This window comes from Rhinopithecus roxellana, chromosome 3 (assembly GCF_007565055.1).
Source record: "Rhinopithecus roxellana isolate Shanxi Qingling chromosome 3, ASM756505v1, whole genome shotgun sequence".
In the NCBI taxonomy this organism is placed as follows: Eukaryota; Metazoa; Chordata; class Mammalia; order Primates; family Cercopithecidae; genus Rhinopithecus; species Rhinopithecus roxellana.
In genome coordinates this window covers 141,368,737-141,391,717 of record NC_044551.1, presented here as the reverse complement: position 1 = coordinate 141,391,717, position 22,981 = coordinate 141,368,737, and positions in this window count along the sequence as shown.

Here is a 22,981-nt window from a genome sequence, read left to right as displayed (position 1 = left end):
GAGCTTACTAGACACCATACTGTCAAGCACTATAATTGCATAATCACATTTCCTCTTCATAACAACTTTCAGAATTGGATATTTCTATTACCATTTTTACTGAAGACCAGGTTGAAGATTTGAGGAATTTGATGGCCCACCTGCAGTCATTTTTAGAATTTAAGCATGGCTTTTCTGTCTATAAATTCATGTTCCTTCCAAAACACCAAAGACGATGGCATCCATTGAAGGTTTCCAAATAAAGAACATTATGATCAAAGTCATATTTCTTAGCAGCTCTTCCTCTCTACCTGCATTTTCCCCATTCATATGCCTTACCTAGTTAATCCTTTTAACAAATAAGGTTTTAGATCTTTATTCCATATTGTCTTTGCCTTTTATTACTTTGAAACAGGCATTGAAAATAATAGCAGCAACATCTACATCAAAAATTCATAATACAATGGACAATCCTAAAGCCTAATATAACAAGTTTTACATGGCTTCTTTGTGTATGTCTGAAGACGTGAACCTTTCATAACATGTGATTTTAGAAGTAAACAAAGGTCATCTGACACTAAAAGATTAAAATTTAACATTATGATTTCATCCAAAAATGAAATTCTCTTCGCATTTGATGAATTTTTAAAGATTAGTCTAGTTCTACATTCATATAAATATGGAAAATAGTATGATAAAAGGCTAAAAGGACATAGGCCAAGAACAGAGATTATATAAAGACTAAGGGTGTTAGGGCAGTGGACAGGATGAAGAAGTTAACTGAAGTAGTTACTAGAGAAATTAAGGTGAATGCTACTTAAGACAGTCTTGCTGAGAACAGAATGAAAATTAAGTGATGACTAGATGATAAATGCTACATTTCCATAACTCTAAGACATTATCAACTTAATAACAACCTTTCAGAAAGTGATGTATCACAATTTGGAAATGTTAAAATATGCAACTGGAGGTTGGAGAACCTGTTCTTAAAATACCTATATGCCTTAAAATGTGTTGTAGTAGACAGTGTGAAGCTCAGGCTAGACTTCATTCTTCCATTCTTTCTAATAAGTTTGTAAATATCTAACTCTTACATTAAATTAGTCTCTCCTTTAGAATATTTAAGGTGGTTTCTACATTCTTTGCCAAAACCTGACTGATTCAGTGCTTGGTACTAGGCATGCTTTCTAGCAGCAGTATTAAGTTGCTTCTCATGGGAAAACAGTATACTGAAAGTCCATGGAATGAGGTGGCTAATGAGTTTTTCAAATTGTGTTAGTGGTCACCTGGAATGAGGGTCTGTGAAAGACGAAGAATTGATGAACCAAGTGGCTGTTGCTGTAGATAATTAGTATAGGAACAATGAATACAAGTACTTGGGATGAGCCAGCAACTTTTGACTGAATTGGAGAGGTGAAAGAAAGATAATATGTCTTGATCTTTTAAATTTTGTCTTTTAAATTCTTGACTCAAGAAATACACAGAAGGCCAGGGAGCTACAGTACTATACTAATATAATCTCTTATCTCTTCAGTCACAAAAGCTGATGTAGCTAGAAATCAGACACAATTTAAGTTTCATCTGTAGTCCTTTAAGCCTTCTTATTTGAAACAATGCATTGACAAGGAATGACTAAAGCCCTAAGAAATAAAATGGATGGAAACCTTGGATAAATTCAGATGGATATACATTATAGTCCAATAATTCCAGACCTACTGATTCTCTTGACAGCAGAAGCAACTTCTTACTCCCCATCACTCAGGACTTCATCTTTTGAAGCTGGAACTTCCTTGCTTATGATGACATAACTTTCTTGTGAGCAAATTCCATTTCCCTTTATGCCCTTTCCCTTCTATTTCTCATTTCTTCCAATTTCTAACTAAAATAAGATCCTAGCATGCTAAAAGAAGCAAAGGCTTAAGAATCGGTAGACTATAATATATTGGCAGAATGCTGGAGAACATGTGTGGGGACAGATTCTAGGAGTGATTCACTGGGGGAAAAGGAACATAATATTTTAATTTAATCTACTCTGTCTATATAGGTGAGATTACAGCAAATCTCACCCATTTAGATACAGTATAATTAGCACCCAGAAAATCTGAATTCAAGGACTTGGCTAGGGCATCTTGAATAGTTGTAACTTTGCTTGACATATTAGCTGACATTTGGACCTAATGATGGCCTGTAATTAATTTAAGATCCTAAAACCTCCTAGAATTGGGGTGATGGTGAAGGAGTCTGAAGTTTGAGGAACATAAAAATGGAACTCTCCTCATAGCTCCTAAATATTTTTTGGGAAGGTAGAAAAAACACCTATTTAGCCAGTACATTGAAAAATACACGATGAGGAAACAATCACCATCCTCGAATATCATCCTAATGTCTGTCCTCTATAGGTGAAGGGTGAAGACAAGCAATGGTACTACTGAAATAAGTATTTTATTTCAATGGACATGATAGATTCTAGAGTGTTAGAAAGAAGTTGGCTGCTTAACCACCAGGAGCAATGTGCATGTGATTTCTGCTATAGGTAAGTTAACAAGAAACAAAATCAGAATGCTTAAATCAATAAAGATAACTGCTGTAGATGAGTGATCTTGCAGTTTCTAGGTGAATGTGACTGTATCCTCTCATATTATTATAGGAACAATTAACAAAATTTTTGCCCTCTCTTTCCATGATTTAAACATTTTCTGGGATTTACTAAGGGTCTTACTTTAGGGTCTTACTAAGACCCTAAACCCTCAAAGTCACAGTAATTGCAAGGGGAAATCAACAATTATTTCATCAGACACTTGGAACTGCTCATGTTTCTGAAACTGTAGATAAAAGAAATGAAAAGAAAAAGATAGTAAATTTAGGCTGGGGCAATGGTTCTAATTATCAAAGAAAAATAGAATTACTGCTACTCAACTGAGAAAGAGAGGGTCATTCATTTTCCCGAGTGATTCTCTGGGGAACCTCTCATTTGCCCATAATTAGCAATACGTTTAATGGAAGACTATTGAAATGTGGTGCTGGTGGGACACCCAAGTGCTTATACCTTTTAAAAATGAAGAAGCAATTCACCTATCACGTAAAGAAATGTAATCAGTTGAGGTGCTGGATACAGGCTAAGGGAACAACAAAGGGGTATAAGATGAAGAGAGTTACAAAGGCCAACTCTAGGCTGTGACCTCGAGATTATTTTTTAAAATAAGAACTTTTACTCACCACTGTTTTTTCCTTGCTATTTATTTTCTTATTCTATTTTTTCCCATCTTGGCTTTATCTTAATAGTATAACAATCCCCCACATGGCTTTATATACTATGTATTTATGGTACTTAAAAATAACTTATTCTTTAAGTAATAGAATATAATGGCATTATTGTGCCTGAACAGAAGAATGATAAATATTACACAGAAATGAGAAAAAAAAAATGACTGTTGGGACTCCATGAAGCCGATTTTGGGAGACACGTTTTCATTTGTTGGTGCATAACTTCCAGTTTAGGTGATAGTGTATTATTATTGCTGTAGTTGGAATTTGGAATCTAAGTAAACGTAGAAAGACACATATAAGTTTAAGCAATGACAAAAATAATTTAGTTTGACCAGTTACCATTTCACCTTTCTTCTAGTGTGTTCTATCATATTATACAAACTGCAAGGCTTAAAATTGCATTCATACAACTCCCTTATGGCCAAGGTTCTGGGTATGAATTAAAGCCCAACAATTAGCTGCTCTCATGTAATTTTAAAGGCAGAAATAATGTGAAGTCATGTTTCTACTATTGCTATTTTCTGCTTGCAAGCAAAACTGTGACAACATGATATTGTGGCAAATTCTGGTGTCCATTCTCAGGCTTCTTGCATGCTGAGAGACAGTTGAGGCAGAACTGTCATAAGGTTTTATGTTCCAATACCTTTCATCAGCTTACATGTGTCTGGAAGGAGTAGTGGTGGTAACACACCACAGACAATAGCTTCTCCAGACTGCAGTTTTATAATCCAAGATTATAACTAAGCAGTATGGTCTTTAACTCAATAGTTTTTATTGTATTCTCAGAGGTAATAGTTCTCTGGTACAGTAGTTTTGCAGATTTCTTAGTAATTGCTGAGGCTCAGTCTAGGGTCTGTTTCTCCGTCCCTTCCAATGACTTTGTAGGTACCTATTTACCTATATTAAATCCCTCTCTTCCTTACTTACACTGGATAGTTTCTATTTCTCAAATTGAAATTTAATGCAAGGGTAGAATCTATTCAATAGAAATCTCTGATTCTTTTTCAGAGCTTCTTAATAGATTTCAATATGCAAAAGTGTGTTTCAAAAGGATTTTGGCAGTACAAACTAGGAAGGAATTAATTACTCTGCAAAATGGAAAGAAAATTATTTGAAGATCCTGGATAATTCACACAATAGAAGTGATGGAGAAGAAATTATTTAGTGAAATGACAAAAAGACAGGGAAACAATTTGAAGTGAAATGAACTGAGGAATGGCTGAAGAAACTTACATAAAGGGGTGTAGTAATATCTACATTGACATGTTTTTAAAAATCCCCCTCTTACCTCTCTCTTAGCCTTCCCAGTAATTTAAGTGAAGTTTATTCTATTTACAAATTACCTGTGAATCTGAACTTTTTCAGAAAACTGAGACAAAGCCTTAAATTTTATATCTTAGTTGATCAAGACTGAAACAGACAGAAGCTTCAGAATTGAGATATAATACATAAACCTTTTAAGGCAAAGAAAAGGCATTTAGATCGAGAGGTGATTGTGAGATTATAACCCCGTAGCAATTCAAAGAAATCTTGGACAGGGTTTGATCTTCCACAGGATGTGGAAAGGTGAATTCAGAGTGATGCACATACATGCTACAAAGCATCATAAAAATAGAGAAATTTTGTCTACTAGATTTTCTTCTGCTTTATTTTCCTTAAATAACTTAATCTTCCTGAAAATCTTGTGAGAAAAATATTAAAAGCAGTTAAGACAAATATTACACCACCTTAGCACTGATAAACAGAAGAAAAACATTTAAAATAAGTTCTTTAAGTATTCACTGTTTAACTGATAAATTTATACCTAAGTATTTTTTTTTTTTTAGTACTTCTCTGCTAATACCCAAGGATATTCAGAGGAATAAGATAAAGTGCTAGTGCTCTAAAGCAGTGGTCCCCAACCTTTTTGGCACCAGAGACCGGTCTGGGTGTGGGAAGGGAGGATGGTGTGGGGATGAAACTGTTCCACCTCAGATCATCAGGCATTAGTTAGATTCTCCTAAGAAGTGCACAACCTAGATTCCTCGCATGTGGAGTTCATAGTAGGGTTTGGGCTCCTATGAGAATCTAATGCGGCCACGAATCTGTTAGGAGGCGGAGCTCAGGTGATAATGACCACTCGCCAGCTGCTCATCTCCTGCTTTGTGGGCCAGTTCCTAACAGATCATGGAATGGTCCCCCCGGGATTGGGGACTGCTGCTCTAAAGGGTCAAAGGCTTAGACAGGGTTGCTTCTTTACTTAAGAAGCAAATACCACAGTGATAAAAGAATTAACTACAGGACGATGGAGTAAGTTAGAAAAAGCCAGATGAGGAGAATTCATAGAGTTCAATGGCAATGGACTAAGTATAGAAGACGGAGACGCCTTAGTCAAGCAGAAAGAGTAGTATCTGCAAAGATATATGAGTTTTAAAGCTTGTTCTCCATTACAAAAACTGCAAATAGTTTAGTGTGCCTGGAGAACAGTCAATGTTGGAAAGTAAAAGGGTGCTACATGAGTCCAGAGAATTGAAAAGGAAATAAATAATGAAAGAGTTTATATTTTGTTCACAAGGCAATAGTAAGCAGTCAAAAAACTTTTATGAGTGATATTATGTTATTGTATGAAAAGTAATTTGAAATGTTTAAGATAAGAGGAAAGGAGGGCAGTTCATGGTATGTCATAATAATCCAATTGCAATGAATAAGGACATGGAGTTAAGTAGTGCCAGTAACAATAAAGAGAGCTACTAATTCTAGAACCATTGAGAAAGAAAAATAAACAGGACCTAACAATGAATGTAAGTGGAAAGAAAAGCAAAGAGCCCAAGATAAATTCTAGGTTTCTGTCTTGTAGTTAAGATTTGGTATATGGGTGGTAGTTAAAAATACAGAGGTTACTGGAGTTAAAAAAAAAAAAAAACAAAGAATAGTTTTTGGTCCTAATGATTTCTGAAATTATTTGTTACACTGGACTAAAACATTAAGCATAAAGCTTTTGTGTCCCTAAGGCTCAGAAAACATTTCATGGTAAATTAGCATGCAGATAATTACAGCTGCCTCGTCTTTACAAACACTTAGTCTCAGCAGGCAAGTGTGTTTGCATGTGTAATAAATGCTCCCTCCCAAAATCATTATCTATGAGGACAAGCCTGTTTTATTAGAGACAGAAAACAGTTACAGTTAAATGAGTTATAGATCTATTGCTATCATATGTAACAAGTAAAACAAACAATAGATGTAGGTATTATGCATTAAGATGTAAGAATTACTTAAAGTGACAAGATGTGCCTAATATAAACAAGATCTACCCATTCATTCATTTACTCATTCATTCTCAGTGGGCAGAAGTAGCCAAGTATCACAGTAAATTATTTTACTGAAGTAAAATAATTAAATAGACCCAATTTTGATGAGAAATTAGCCAATAAATGGAGAAGGAATTAAATCTTAGTGAAGTGTCTGGTAAAGCAGACAAGAATCCATTCATATTTCTTTTTAAAAATTTATTTATGTTATGGTTTTTGGAGAGATGGGGTCTCCCAATGTTGCCCAGGCTAGTGTTCAACTCCTGGCCTCAATAAATCTTTCTGCATTGGCCTCCCAAAGTATTGACATTACAGGCGTGAGCCATCATGCCCAGCTCATTCATATTCCTTGTTCTGTAATGGCATGTCCATAGCTTTGTTAATTTGCAACATATTCTTTTTAAAAAAATGGAATTAGATTGTGATGTCCCACAGGAAAATAATACAATATACATTGGAGAGGGTGAATTATTTACCAGGTAAAGAAATCAATGACTCATGATCCTTGCAGGTAGAAAAACTGACCTAGAATCAGAGATCCCACTTACCACTTGCTCACAGCCTGGAATCTCCCTTTTATTTATGAGATGAGTAGAGGTGGATATCATTGCTTATACAGCTAAATTCCAGGTATTGGACTGTAACAAAGATTCAGTGGCTATCAATGAAATTTAACTGTAAACTAGGTAGACATTTTCCAGAAGAAGGAGAATGACTTCTACTGGACAAAGACATTTAGAGAGATAGATGCACTGGTAGAGACATGCAGACCTATGAGAGAATTCACAAGATCTATTCTTTTTGTGAAGGCCTTTATCTTAAATCTTCCACCCTTGTTTGATACTAGGAAAAGTTTAAGTCAGCTAGAATTTCCACCTAGTCCTTCCTGTATTATAGTTTTCTTCTATAATTCACTTTACCTTTTAGCAGTACATTTTATATTTGAATTCCAGTCCAATGCATCTGTCTTGTGAAATCTGATATGATACAATGGTTTGGTTCTGCTTCATCCAATTTCCTTCAGGGCTCAGTGGAAGAAGGGATGTTGTCCCATTCAGTGGTCTACAACATGAAGAATAGTGGCTATAATTAGTGGTGGGGCAACTTACAACATGGAAGTATCAGACAGGAGACATGTAAAAGTAGCCAGAAAAGTAAGCCTTTTAATCGGCTAGGTAGGTTAGCGGCAATTACGTTTAAAAAGTGTGGTAGATATTAGACTAATACATTCAATAAACTGTCCTCTGAGCCAAGCCAGATATTTAGTGCTATGAATATATGGAGAAAGAAAATAGATTCCACCCTCAAAAAGTTCACAGTTCCTTAGAAAAGTAAAAGAATATAAATGTAAGGTTATATTTTTTATAAGGTTAAAATGAAGGGTTGTAAGTATGAAGAAGAAGGTATTCACAGAGTGATAAGAGCCCAGGGAATAGGACATTTAACATTTGATGGGCAGGAGTAAGACAGTTTCAACAGGAATTAAAACTTCAGCAATAGCTTAAAGAATGAAATATAAATTCTCATAAATTATAGAAGCATAGTCCTTCCTTTTCTTGTTTGTTTTTGGACAAAGTTAAATGTTTATTCCTTGAAAAGGTGAATATGAAGTTTGTTTGTTTATTTGTTTTCTTTAAGTAAACAAACTTCTAGGAAGATTCATCAGAGAAAAAAAGAGTACAGATAACTAACATCGAGAATGAAAAAAGGGACATAATTACAGAACTAGAAGGGAGTAGAAAATTAATATGAGAGTCTTCATGACATGACATTTGAAAATTTAGATGAAATGAAGAATTTCTTTAATAACTCTTAAAAATTGAAAATAACTATAATGAGACAGTAGTTGACTCAGTGGTAATAATCTACCTAGTAAATAAACACTAGGCCCTAATTGTTTTATAGGATTGTACTCCAAACTCTCAAGAATCTTTTTTAAAAATTTTATTTTTAGCTTTTTCTTACTGACAGGTAAATTAAAATTATAAGGGAATTTAAAGTGAATAAACTTATTTGAGAATTATACTGTTATTATGAAGAAAACCTGAATTATATTATCAATGAATACTTGTTTCCCATATAATTTCCCAATTTTTATGTTATTCAGAAACCAGGCCATCCAGCCACTATATCTTGATGTTCTCCCCCTTGTGGGGCATCTAAACTCTTTCCTGTTTTCTCTTTCCTCCTACTTTTGTGTTCTTTCATTATTAAATCTCCTCAGAGTCCTGGTTTTTTCTAGGGCTCCAGCCATAGATTTCATTCTTTTATCATTTTAAATGACCTCATAGGCATTTCTTGTCCATGTTACAGATTTTAACAATTATTTCTGGGTAAATTCCCTACCCCTCAATTCTTCTGTTAGCTTTGGATCTTAATATCGTCCTGTTCAAACTGAGATTTGCCTCCAAACTTACTCTTCATTTTATATTTTCTCTCTTGATGAAATTGTCACTATTCTTTCAATGACTCTATAAAAACCCCTATACTGAAATGCTTTCTCTACCTCAGCCCTCAAATACCATTAATGGTGTAAGATTCTCTCTTCTAAACCTTTTTCCAGCCTTAGTCCCATCTTAATTTTTTACTTCTGTTGCCTTAATTCAGGTCCTCGTTATCTTCAGTTTAAAAAATTGAAATCATTAGTTAATCTCTCTGACATCATTCACTTCCACATATAATCCATCTTACACAGGAGTGGTCTTAATAAAAATTAAAATGTTATTCAGTCTATTGCTTAAAAGCCTTCATTGACTTCCATTTATTTGCCTAAGTGATAAACACTAAATTCCTTAGAAACTCACTCCAGCTCCAGGTGCTACATAAATTGGCCACTGTGTTCTCTTGCCAACCTTAGATCAAAATAGCTCTGCTCCTGGCCCCACTGTGGTTTATGGTCTAACGAATTTAAAACACACAGTATTCCCTTCTTTTCCTTTTAGTATACACATACTCTAACAGGGCACTTTTATTTCCTCGGCTTTGATTGCCACTTCTATGTTGATGACTCCGAAATCTATATCTCCCTCCAGTATATATTACCTGTACTCCAGACAGGGACATCAAACTGCAATGTTTATTTCTGCTAAAATGTACTGCAGACATCTCAAACCCAACATTTCTGTAACTGGATTTATAATCTTCCACAAACCTATTGCATATAGCATTTTTAAGGATTTGTAGGAAAATTCATGTTATTATGGCAATACTTCATTTTATATATGTAGAAACAGACTCAGAAACGTTTACTTGTCAAGATGTTTTGTATTTTAGAAACATCAACTCAAACTCGATTTAATGAAAAGGGTATGAATTGCGTACCATAATTCAAAGGTCAAAAGCCCTCGTGAGACTTCAATGACTTCAATCTAGCCGCTTTTTTATTCCCTCTCTCTCCACCATTCAGTTTAGATGTCTCCCTTTTGTGGGCAATACGGCAGCCAACCTCTCTGGACTTACATCATATCTTCTCAGCAGCCACTGGGTAAAAATAGAACTCTCTTCCCAAATGGTTAAAAAAAAATTCCCAAGGGGAAACGTTGTCAATCCATGAAAAATATGGAACATGTACCCTTTCTATGAAACAATAATGTGACCATGGGGATGGCCTATGTTAAGATATGTGTTATTTTGGAAAGCAGGAGATGAAACCTCAATGGGACCATATGGATCCAGTAAATGGTAGAAGTAATTTAGGAGGTGGGAGTGGGGAATTATGAAACTGTTACTAGAACAAGGAGAAACAGATGCAAAGCAGGCAAAAGCAATAGCTACTTGCTCATAATTAAGTCAGCAAAGTGATCAGGCAAGAACTCAAACTCAGGTCATTTAGTTACCATATTATCCTTGTTATGTTCTTCAATGAATACCTTCATCTGTAACTTAGCAAATGGAGAAATGGAGAGAGAGAGATGTAAAACACAGCTCCTTACCTTAGGGAACTATAAATCTTATACTGTAGGTCAGTAGTTCCCAATCATTGCATCACTGACAATTTATAGTGTTTCCTCCTCTGAAAACTATGACTTAAAAAAAGTATACTTATAAATGACATTTATTATATAATAATAAAGAGATTGCTTATATTTTATTGATACAGTACATTACCAGTGCATTACTTTTCTTTTTAATCCAGCAAAGTATTTACCTAGGTTGAGAATGCCTATTTTTCGTGAAGAGCACGAAAAGCTAGTGAGCTGGGACATTGCTTCTGCATGACCTTTCTTGTCACAGAAATAGGTGGTTGGCCTTGTGTTTCTTCTGTGCCTCCTACATTTGTTTGTTGGGCTCCAAAAGTGTCTTTTCCTTTTACCCCTCACATATAGATTTCTAACCCTCAACCCAATTAGTTTTCAGCCAGAATGTGGTATAAGAACTAACTTACAACGGTGTGGTATTGATCACTAAGATGTTCGCAAATGTGCTGTTTTTCTTCTGAGTAGGACTGCACTTTGCCACCCTCTTAAGATTAGACATGGCCATGGGAGCCACTTTAGTTAACCAATTATGAATGGTGGCATGTGCCATTTCCAGGAGGAATTTTTAAAGCCACTGTACAATCCAGTGCCTTCCCTTTTCCTTCCCTAGCAGTCATGGAGACATGTGAGGAGAAGGAGTCTCCATTAGCCTTTGTTCCTGAGAGACTGTGATGGGCAACGCCCTCTGCCAACCCACATTAGACTTGTAGCATGAGAGAGAAACACTTTTTGTTGTGATATTTAGTGACTGAACTTTTGGAAGGTGTCTGTTATTGTAGTATAACATAGCCTATTCAGACTGAATCAAGCATGTTCCCTAAACCACCCAGTTGTGTACCTGTTTCCAGCGGTATTTACAGTTTTAGAAAACACTTGGAAAGAATCCAAAAGAAAGAATACATAGTGGTAGAATTTTAACATTTGGGAGTCCTATAAAGTATTAATATTGGAAGGGTTCTACATTAGGCAAATACTCTACTTCTTGTTCGGGATCAGTAAAAAACAAAACAAGAAAACTAATGAAAAAACAGTCATAGAATTTGAATTTGGGCATATGCCCATGAGGATTTTGTTTTATCTCATTATTCTCTGAAGCAAATATATACTTAGACATGCCCACATTTTTTAAAAATAAAATATGGAAACTACCAAATGGAAGGAGTTGTTGCTCATTTACAGTAACTTCCAATTTAGTGACATCCAGAACATTAAAAAAAAAAAAAAAAAGTTTTGGATCCCTCTGCTTCTGTTCAAAATTCTGTCTTGAAGAAAAGAACATGATGAACTGCCCTTGAGTTGCTGTGAAAGGGAAATAAAACTTTATTATCTCTCTCTAAAGTTAGTTAGGGAAGGTTCTTCAGCCTGTCATAGGAAACTGGGAGGAAGGCTGAAGTTAATGAGCTGCTTGCATTGTGATGGCTTATTTGAAAGAAGCTGTGCTTCTCCATAGTGGAGCCATCAGAAAAAAGGAATCAGCACGGCAGCAGAAAGCATCATAATTAATAAGAGACCAAAACAGAATGGTGTTTAATCTAACATGACTATTCCAAACTATAGACAATAACAGTGTGAGTCTTCATTTACAAAGGCAATCTATCACGTGTCCTCCCAAGAAAATGAGAAAGTATCAATCTCTTTAGCTCAAATTTAAAACTGCCACAGAACAAAATAAACTTCATAGAGACAAAAAAAAAAAAAAAAAATAGTTTAAAAGATGTGGAGAGAAATGTGAGCAAAAGAGATTTAATCTCTGTTAGCTGGGAAGCAGCAGACAGTGGAAGTTCCATTTACCATCTGTGACTAAATGCACTAATGCCAAACTTTTACTCTCAGTAGTACCTTCAAGTGGTCTGTGGCTTATTATCCAAAGACTTGGGAATTATAAGTTCTCTCTAATGACACAGTAATGCTGGTAAAGGATGGCTTTAAATATTTCTTAAAGGGATGTCTGATTAATCAAGAAATGGAGTTTGAGTTTGCAGTCCTCAAATTTGCATTCTGAGAATTTGAGAAGGAAAGAACTCTAAAGAGAGGAAGCTGTTTTACAACCACCGTTCAGGTGTTCAGCTTTATGTCAGTGCTTCTTTTATTATAATGGTATTTCTTTATTTGTCTACACACATTATAAGTATTTGAACCCTGAGGATACATTTTACTCCAATAGTAGGAAATCAGAGATAACCAAAAATACGTGCATCCTCCTAGTTTAAAGGAAAAGCTTACCCTTTTCTATAGAAAATAAATGGACAAAGATACAAGAAACCTGGATTAACTTGAGGCAATTCAATTTATTGGTAAGTATTAGCACTAGTTAAGTCATCTAGCGGGGAACTCACATTGGAAGATTAAAAATGTGAAAGATTTTTGTAGAAGCAATGACCTTTATTATGAATTATCTACCGAGGTTTCACTTTTATTAAATTGTGTTTTAACAGCACACGTTTTTGCATTAAATCTATTTGCAAAGAGAAAATGAAAAAAATGGCTGAAAGTATGTGATAGGAGAAGGCTTTAGATGCTATTAAGTGAGCCTTGATTCTTGCCAATAAGCATTAGAAAAACAGGAGGTCAGAAAATGTGGTTTGAAGTACCATGCTTTCATTAGAGTAAACTTTATTTTTTTATTTTGTCTATATAGTTTTCAGTTTCCTACTATAAAGTAAAATCCTTCTCTGAAACAAAATTAATGTAAAGAATTGTCAAAAAAAAGTATGTGTCAGCTTTAAAATAACAAATTTCTAATTATCTGCAGGAAAGATGAAAGTTAAAAAATTTTAAGTTTAAGATTGAATATGAAAATATACATCTATAAAGATTGTTTCTTGGTAAATTTGACATAGTCTAGTTTTCATTATGCTTGCTGTTTTTTTATTTACATTTTTATTTCATATGTACCTGATGCTGTTTTTAAAAAATAATTTTGTGTGAATGCATATAAAAATTTAAATTACTTATCTGTATTTTACACTTTACTTTTGCATATAGTTTCATTATATTTCCAGATTATAAGCCATCTCTATTATTCACATGAGCTAAGATGGCCAAGAATTGTTTCAGTGATTTTTCTAAACAGCTAAACATAGTGTAATAAGAATGTTGGAACCACTGTGAATATTATGCCTAATTTACTCTTGCAACTGACTATTTCTTTTCTATTAGGACTTAATTCAGATGCTGAGGTTTATGTCTTATGTTTTACATTATGATGTCTCTGTACAGAGAGCTAAATTTTATTTTCATTTTATTTAAATTATTGGTTATTTTAAGATAACAGTGATTTTGAGTTGAGGAAAAAACCGGTAGTGGGTTTAAATATAAAGATAATTTTTTATTATAGCAAAACCCACAAAACGTTTACCACCTTAAACTGTAAGTGTGCATTTCAGTACGTTAAGTATTTTCACATTGTTGTGAAACAGCTATCCTGAACTTTTTCATCTGAGAAATCTGAAACTCTGTACCCATTAACCAACAATTCCCCTTTTCTCCCTTCCCCCAGGCTCTGGCAACCACCATTCCACTTTCTCTTTCTATGAGTTGGACTACTTTAGATATCGCATGTAAATGTAATCATAGAGTAAATATAGTCATTTTGTGACTTCTATATCACTTAGTATAATGTTCTCAAATTTAATCCATGTTGTAGTATGTGACAGGATTTCCTTCCTTTTTAAGGCTGAATACGATTCCATTGTATATATACACACCACATTATGTTTATTCATTAATCCATCAATGCATATTTGGGTTGCTTTCACCTCTTGGCTATTGTAAATAATGCTACTGTAAACATGAATCTGCAAATATTTTTTCAACACCATGCTTTAAATTATTTTTGATATATATCCAGATAAAAGATTGTTGGATCATATGGTAGTTCTCTTTTTAATTTTTAAAGGAACCTACAAATTGATTTCCACAGGAGTTGCACTGTTTTACAATATCACCAACAGAGCATAAAGGTTCCAATTTCCCCCCACATCCTTGCCAACAATTCTTATTTTCTGTTTTTTGGATAGTAGCCATCCCTATTGGATGTGAGATGATACCTCATTATGGTTTTGATTTTCATTTGTCTAATAGTTAATGATGTTGAGCATCTTTTCATATGCTTCTTGACCATTTTTGTATCATCTCTGGAAAAATGTCTACTCAAGTCCTTTGTACATTTTTAAATCACTTTATTTATTATTTTGCTATAACAATTCCTTATATATTCTGGATATTAACTCCTTATCAGATATATGCTTCACAAATATTTTCTCCCATTCAGCAGGTTGCTTTTTTACTTTGTTTATTTTGTTCCTTGGTGCACAAAAGTTTTTAAGTTTGATGTAGTCTCATTTGTCTATTTTTGCTTGTAGCCTGTGCTTTTGGTGTAATATTAAAAAATCATTGTTGAGTACAACGTCATAAAGTTTTTCTTGTAAGTTTTCTTCTAGGAGTTTTACAGTTTTAGGTCTTATGTTTGGGTCCTATCCAATTAGAGTTAATTTTTGTATACGGCATAAAATAAAGCTCCAGTTTCACTCTTTTGCAACATCGCTATTCAATTTTCCAAACGCTGTTTGCCAAAGAGACCGCTGAAGAGATCATTTGACTATATACATGAGGGTTTATTTCTGGGCTGCCTATTCTTTTGTTTCCATCTGTTTGTCTATCACTATGTTGGTATCACATACTTTTGATTACTGTAGATTCCAAATATGTTTGTAATATTTTATGTTTGTAATATGCTTAGAAATAAGAGAGTGTGAGTCCTCCAATTTTATTCTTCTTTTTCAAACTTGTTTTACCTATTGTAGGAGTCTCCAGATTCCATATCAATTTTTGGATGAATTTTTCCACTTCTACAAAAAATATCTTTGAGATTTTGATAGGCATTATATTGACTCTGTATATCATTTTGGGCAATATGGACAATTAAAGAAATCTTACATCAATGATCAGTAAATACGGGCTGCTTTTCCACTTATTTTTGTCTTTTTAAATTTCTTTCTGTAATGTTTATTTCATTGTAAAATTTTTCACCTCTTTGGTTAGGTTTATTCCTGAGTATTTTATTCATTTGATGTTATTCTAAGTAGAATTAATTTATTTTACAGATGGTTCATTATTTAGTGTATAGAGGTGCAATTAGTTTTTGCATATTGATTTTGCAGCCTGCAACTTTGCTGAATTTATTTATTTAGTCTAACAAGTTATCCATGGAATCTTTAGAATTCTCTGCATATAAGATCATGTTATCTATGAACAAAGATAATTTTACATCTTCCTAAAAATTACATGATTTTAACACAAAATTTAAAAGTGTATGAATTTCACACATTGCTTTCTGTGACATAATTGCAATGGTCCTGGTAGGTCTAAAAAAAAAAAAGAAAAATACACTTGAAAATATCATACCATCACCAATTCTGGGGAAAATATAATACCATACACCAATTATGTAATTAGTTTCTAGTTTGAAGTACCTTACATAGACCTTCATCCTCTAATCTATTAACTTCCTTAATCATACTTTTTGTTACTACCTTATCTATTACCCAAAACAATGTTTTAATTTGTGTGTGCTTCATGGTTACTGACATTTTCAATTACATGTCTTAGATTTTTCAATATTCAAATAATAGTTAAACATTGAACAACAGTAATTCTGAAAAAATGAAGACAACCACTACATATATACCTTTCAAATAGTAATGTTAATTGCTGTCTCTCTAAAATGTTAATCATGTATCAGTGAGACCAGCATGCAATCATCCTTCTCATGGTCCCAATTATATATTCATAATATCTGTGATTTACATGTGTGACACAGTTTTATTATTAGACTTCAATATAAATAAAAATGGATCAATATACCACCATATGAACAAAATTAAAGCATTTTTACATGGATAGATATATACTTACTTCTTTCAAAATCATAAAGCCTGTGCAAGATTTGGGCAGTTGTTTAAATTATGGACATAACTTATTTTATTGAGTTTCACTTTATGATTTCTGGCTTAAGTTAATTTACTATTACTGAAGGAGGTTAGACTAGAGTAATCCATAAGATCACTTCAACAGAAAAAATATGTAATATGTACTCTCATAACCCATGATTAAGAAGATGTTATCTATGGAATATTGGTTATACTAGATGAATCTAACAGGCTACATATATTGAAAGTTTCAAGTATTATTTTTAATGAACAAAAGCATCAAGTCAAATAATAATAAATCATTTTTTCAACATATAGTAGTTTTAAGTTACATTGTAATGGCTTTCTAAAATATTTTTAAAATAAAATTTCTTGAAAAAAAATCCTCTCAGTGGTCTCATCTACTTATTTATATCTGAAAATAAAGGTACTGGCAATCGGTGAGAAATTTGAATAATTGGATACAGATTGATAATCTATAGCAGGGATCCCCATGGCCTGTTAGGAACTGGGTCTCATAGCAGGAGGTGAGTGGCAGGCAGGTGAGCATCACTACCTGAGTTCTGCCTCCTGTCAGATCAGTGATGGCATTAGATTCTCATATGAATGCAAATCCTATTGTGAACCTTTCATGTGGGGGATCTAGGTTGAATGCTTCTTATAAGAATCTAATGCCTGATGATCTGAGGTGGAACAGTTTCATCTGAAAATCATCCCCTTTCACACCCAGGTGGAAAAATTTTCTTCCACAAAACCTGCCCCTGGTACCAAAAAAGTTGGGGACCACTGGTCTACAGAATAAAAATATCAAGTCTATTTTACATGAATCATCTTTTTTGATTCAAACATTGACTTTACCCAAAATATTTAACTTGACTTTCAAAACCCTTTTTTTTCAGTAACATATGGATGAAACCATTATTCTTAATGACTTATTTCAAATTAAAAACAACAACAGCAACAAAAACAAATTAAAATGTATGATGGTGATGAGCTTACAGATAATCAAGGCAACCTTAGCAACAGATAGATTCTGTCTGTATTCATGTGAATTTTGACATTTTTATCAAAATTGAACTCTCAATACATGTATATATTCCCAAATACAGTGTCAGTATTTTTATTTCACTTAAAAATTTGTACATTAGGCAGATGAATTCTTTGAATGTATGACACCAGTAACAGCATTTTTAATAGCATTACATTGTTCTTATTTTCATACATAATCGTGCCACAGATTGAAAGAGGAAGCACAGCACAGGCAATTATATATCCATTCCCTGGCCCCATTTTTGTAAAACTGTGGTGATTGATTTCCATAGACTGTAGTGTTCAATAATACATTCATATATTCATTCATTCACCCAATATTCATGTGACAAACATATATTAAATGTCCATAGTATGCCAGGAAATAGGCAAAGCTTCCTGGTTTTAAAACACAAACAAACAAACAAAAAATGTAAACTCTAACTTCAAAGAGTTTAATGATAGACAGAGATGAGGAAAGAATTTATCAAACTGTATCAATTAGAAGACAGAGATTTATATAGGATAAATAAGGAGAACATAGATAAGGTATTAGTGTTATCTGATGGGAGAAGGAAGATAACAAGATCAAGGGAAAATAGTAACAGTATCAAGATGACTCAGAGGCATAGAACATCATGGTTTTCCGGAGGAACTCTAAATGGATTGACATGAAACTGAGGGTCCTGGGATGGGAGGACAGGGTGACCTAGAGTGTACCTTACCAGTAGAAGACATATAATTGAGGCAACAAGTTTAGGGAGGGTCTTGCATGCAATAAAGTTATCTTACAAGTGGAGATATTATTTTACATATTGCTAAGAATATGCCATGAGAAGATTTATACACTCTATGGCAGCAAATGTTTTGAAGTGGCTTAGAAAACTAAGGTGGCAAAAAAGCATGCAATGAATCGTTGAAACGATCAGGAGAAAAGTAGGAATATGATAAAACCAGGGCTGAGTGGGCAAACAGAAATGTGTAATGTATTTCCTATATACAATTATTCGGGAAGAGGGCCAAATTTGATTCTGAGTTTACTGAGTGCAAAGTAGAAAAAGAAAGGGAGATACTAGCAAGATTCCTAATATTCATGAGAAAAAAACAGTTTCCTAGATAAAAACTAGAAAAGAAAAGGCAGTTGCTTGCAAGATTTCAAGCCCAAAGAAGAAAAGCAAACAGACAGCTATTAAGAATAAGCTTTTAAAAAGTATATCTGAAAGAAATGTCTCTTGTGGGTCTTCATACAAAAGACATCGTGTGATACACGGTAGGATAATCTCAACAGCATCTGCACAATAGATCCAATGATAAATTTATATTTTTAAAGATTATTTTTCATGTCCCTTGAGTGTAAGCTGGTAGCCTAAAGCCAAAACTCAAGTTAATAAAAACAATTAGAAGAGAAAACCCAAATGGTGCAATCCAAATCCAGAGCTCTTTAGTGTTCTAGACAGATTCAAGGATAAAGTAGAGACTATTACATGGAATGGCTGAGCTAACTGAATGTAGTGGTGAATCCCCAGAATCAGGGCAAATTCCTTCTAACGTGGAAGATTCTCCCAGTGTTTGGGATGCAGTGCCATTCATCACTGATTAATGTCATTTATGCTTCATCCAGTGGAATATCAAGACTTCATTCTATAAATAAAAATCACCAAATCCCCATTCTTCTAAACTCTAACAAAAGAAATACAAACATTTCTAATATTTTATTTACTTCCATCAGTATAAAAGGAGGCAGTATCTTGCTAAGCAGGCAAAAACTATGAGCTCCATTGCAACCTCATTATCATGCAGTGCCAGAGTGAATTTTTCCTCATAGAATGCTTAGGCCTTGAAACAACCCAATTCTAAATACTCAGAGCGGGGAACAAAAGTATATAGGATCTAAAAATAGTGCCAGAAAGTTTTAGCATAAGGAAAAGGTTGAAAATTAAGAATATCACCATGGCTTAAAATTATAAGCCTACTTGTTTATTCCATTTTTCAACCTATCACTCCTAGGGATTATGCCAAGTGTCATGATTTTGGTATGAATTGATAGATACTGAGTTTACATTTTATTGGAGGGGTCAGGGAGTAAACAAACAAACAAACAAAACAAATGAAATAACCATGAAGTGGGGCATGGTGGCTCATGCCTGTAATCCCAACACTTTGGGAGGCCAAGTCGGCTGGATCACCTGAGGTCGGGAGTTCGAGACCAGCCTGATCAACACTGAGAAACCTCATCTCTACTAAAATACAAAAACTTAGTCGGGCATGGTGGCACATGCCTGTAATCCTAGCTGCTCGGGAGGCTGAGGCAGGAGAATCGCTTGAACACGGGGGGCGGAGGTTGTGGTGAGCCAAGATGGCACCATCGCACTCCAGCCTGGGCAACAAGAATGAAACTCCTCCTCAAAAAAATAAAAAATAAAAAATAAAAAATCATGAACCTGACAATGGCTATGGGAAAAGTGCTGATTATCAGTAAGTCAAATAAACTTAATATTCGAATATTGAAGGATGTGTCATCTTTCCTAAATCATGATATCAATTGCACTGGTATTTTTTCTAGACTATATTTCACTTTAGACCAAGCCTAATTTTGTTCAGGCCAGAAAACTTGCAGGTCTGTGGTAATTTGCATGACTGAAAAAGAGACTTTCATTATCTCTTTGAGCATGATAGAAAAAAAAAAAAATCAGCTGAAATTGTTCTCTTGGAGGTTGCTTCAGGCCAAACAGGCAATAATAAGGTAATAAATAAGACTTTATGTGAGTCCGTGGAAAGAACTTATTGAAAGATGAGTATATTCCACTCCAAAACTATTCTCTTAGGTAATTTTGCAAAGCAGAATTTCAGAATTTAGAAGATTATTACTCTGATGTGAGAACCTGGCTATGCCTGTGATGTAGTCTATTGTAAGTAAATAAAGTAAGATGTGAATTCATGTCCTTTAAAAATATTTCTTCTTCTTCACCTTGCTCTTAATATAGTTCTTCAGTGAGCATAATTCTTGATTTAAGTTTTGTTTTACTAAATAACACACCTACTCAGTGTTTCGTCACTAGTATAGATCTTTTTTTTTCAAAGTGAACTAATGAAAAGTTCAGACTCTCTGGAAAAAAATAAATCTATGATTTCTCTTTTGCATGTGAATTCCACCAGCAACAGTAGGGCCTGTTTCATGATTTATTATGTATGAGGCCATTTTGTTCTTGTAATACACATGAAGGAGCATTTTCTGTGCTTCATAATTGAGCAATAAGACATCAACAGCAAGCGCCTGCCTCTGACTCCATGGAATATTTACAAGAATGAAGGCTGAAGTGCAAGTGATTTCAATCATCAGAACAGTGCAATAATCTCAAAGAAAAAATACTTGTAACTCCTAATGCTATTCAAAATCGAAATTATAAAAATGGAAACATCTGCAACTACTGTATCCACTCACTGTGTATTATTAATTTGGGGATGCTGTTGTTAGCAAATCAGAAAATTCCATTTGTGCTGAGTTCTGAAACTATTCCACAATGAGAAGTTACTTATTTTTCTATTGACATTTTCTAAGAAAATGGCTTATTCCTGCAATTCACTTGATAGTAAAACTGTACAAAGATTTCTCAGGGGAATCCAGTTACTTTGAACAAAGAAAAAAGTCTCATTGATTATTTGTTTCCAGATTTGGAAGCTGGAAAATGAGACTTTGTCTCTGATAGAAAACATGTATTTTAGGAGCTGAACACATGGAGGTTCCTGGAAAGTGGTGAGCCCAGGGAGGGTATGGAAGCTCCACACCTCCTTCCTTTCTTATACCTCATCCTATGCATCTTTTCATCTGTATCCTTTGTAATGCCTTTTATAATAAACTGGTAAATGTAAGTAAGTATTTACTGAGTTCTGTTAGCAGCTCCAGCAAATTATTAGAGCCCAAAATGGGGCTGTGGGAACTCCAATTTGAAGCCAGTCCATTGGCAGTTCAGGAGGCTTGGACTTGTGACTGGTGTGTGGGGGGGATTTGGGGTGCATTTGTGGGGGTTGGGCCCTCAAGCCATGGGGTCTGACACTGTCTCCAGGTAGATAGTGTTGGAATTGAATTGGAGGACATGGAACTGGTGTCTGCTGCTTGGTGTGTGGGCAACCCTACAAATTGGTCATAGAAGTCTTCTGTGTTGTGAAGACTGTGATTGTTGTGGTGGTGTGAGAGCAGAGGAAAAAGAGTTTGAGAGAGTTTTTTTCTGACATACTGGTTGGTAGTGGTGGGATATGCCGGACTGGCCCAGGCTTACAGAAACATCAGGTTTGGGAAGAGAAAGGGTAAAATGGTGAAGAGATGAAGAACCATTGATTCCTATGTGGCCACGTGGCCACCCACTGTATAAAGCTACAGCTAGGTTGAGATCAGCTACTAAAGGTAAAAGTTACCAGTGGACTTTAGAGATGAACCTAACTTCCAGTGAATTGGTTCACTGGATATATAAGGAAATACAAACTATGAAAAAAAGGTTCTTGTTATGTATAATAGCAAAAATGAAACTAAGAGAGCATTGGGTTGGACCTTGAGGCTGGACCAAGCTCAGATGTGTGTTTGTGTGAGCTCAGGCTACTAGCCTGAATGCCACCCACAATGGAGAAAATTATACCAGTACAACAGAAACTACCTCTGAGACCTATGGTTGCCGAAAATGTAGTTAATATGGGGGAAGGGCAAAATCAAGCACAATGGTTTGGATTTATGTCCCAGCCCAAATCTCATGCCCCCAATTGTAATCCCCAGTGTTGGAGGAGGGGCTTAGTGTGAGGTGATTGGATCATCGGGGTAGAGTTCTCCCTTGCTGTTCTCATGATAGTGAGTTTTCATGAAATCTGGTTTTTTAAAACAGTATAGCACCTCCTCCTTCACTTTCTTCCTCCTGTTCTGGCTGTAAGACATGCCTGCTTCCCCTTCATGTTCCTCCATGATTGAAGGTTTCCTGAGGCCTCCCCAGCCATGCTTCTGATATAGCCTGTGGGAGCATGAGCCAATTAAATCTTTTTTATTTATAAATTACCCAGTCTCAGGTATTTCTTCATAGCAATGAAAGAACAGACTAATACAGAAGACTGGTACTGAGGAATGGGGCACTACTGTAAAGACACTTGAAAATGTTGAAGTGCCTTTAGAACTGGCTAACACCCAGAGGTTGGAACAGTTTAGAGGGCTCAGAAAAAAAAAAAAAAAAAAAAAAAAAAAAAAAAAAAAACAGGAAAATGAGGGAAAGTTTGGAACTTCCTAGAAACTTGTTAAATTGTTGTAACCAAAATGCTGGTAATGATATGGACAATGAAGTCCAGGCTGAGGTGGTCTCAGATAGAGATGAGGTACTTATTGGGCCAGGCCCTTTTCCCCACACCTCCTCCTACAAATCTCTTCATCTATATTCTTTGTCATATCCTTTAGAATAAAATAGTAATCATAAAAAACGAAAAACAAAACAAAACACCCATTTAAAATCCTCCCTGAGGTGCACAAGTTCATAATTTT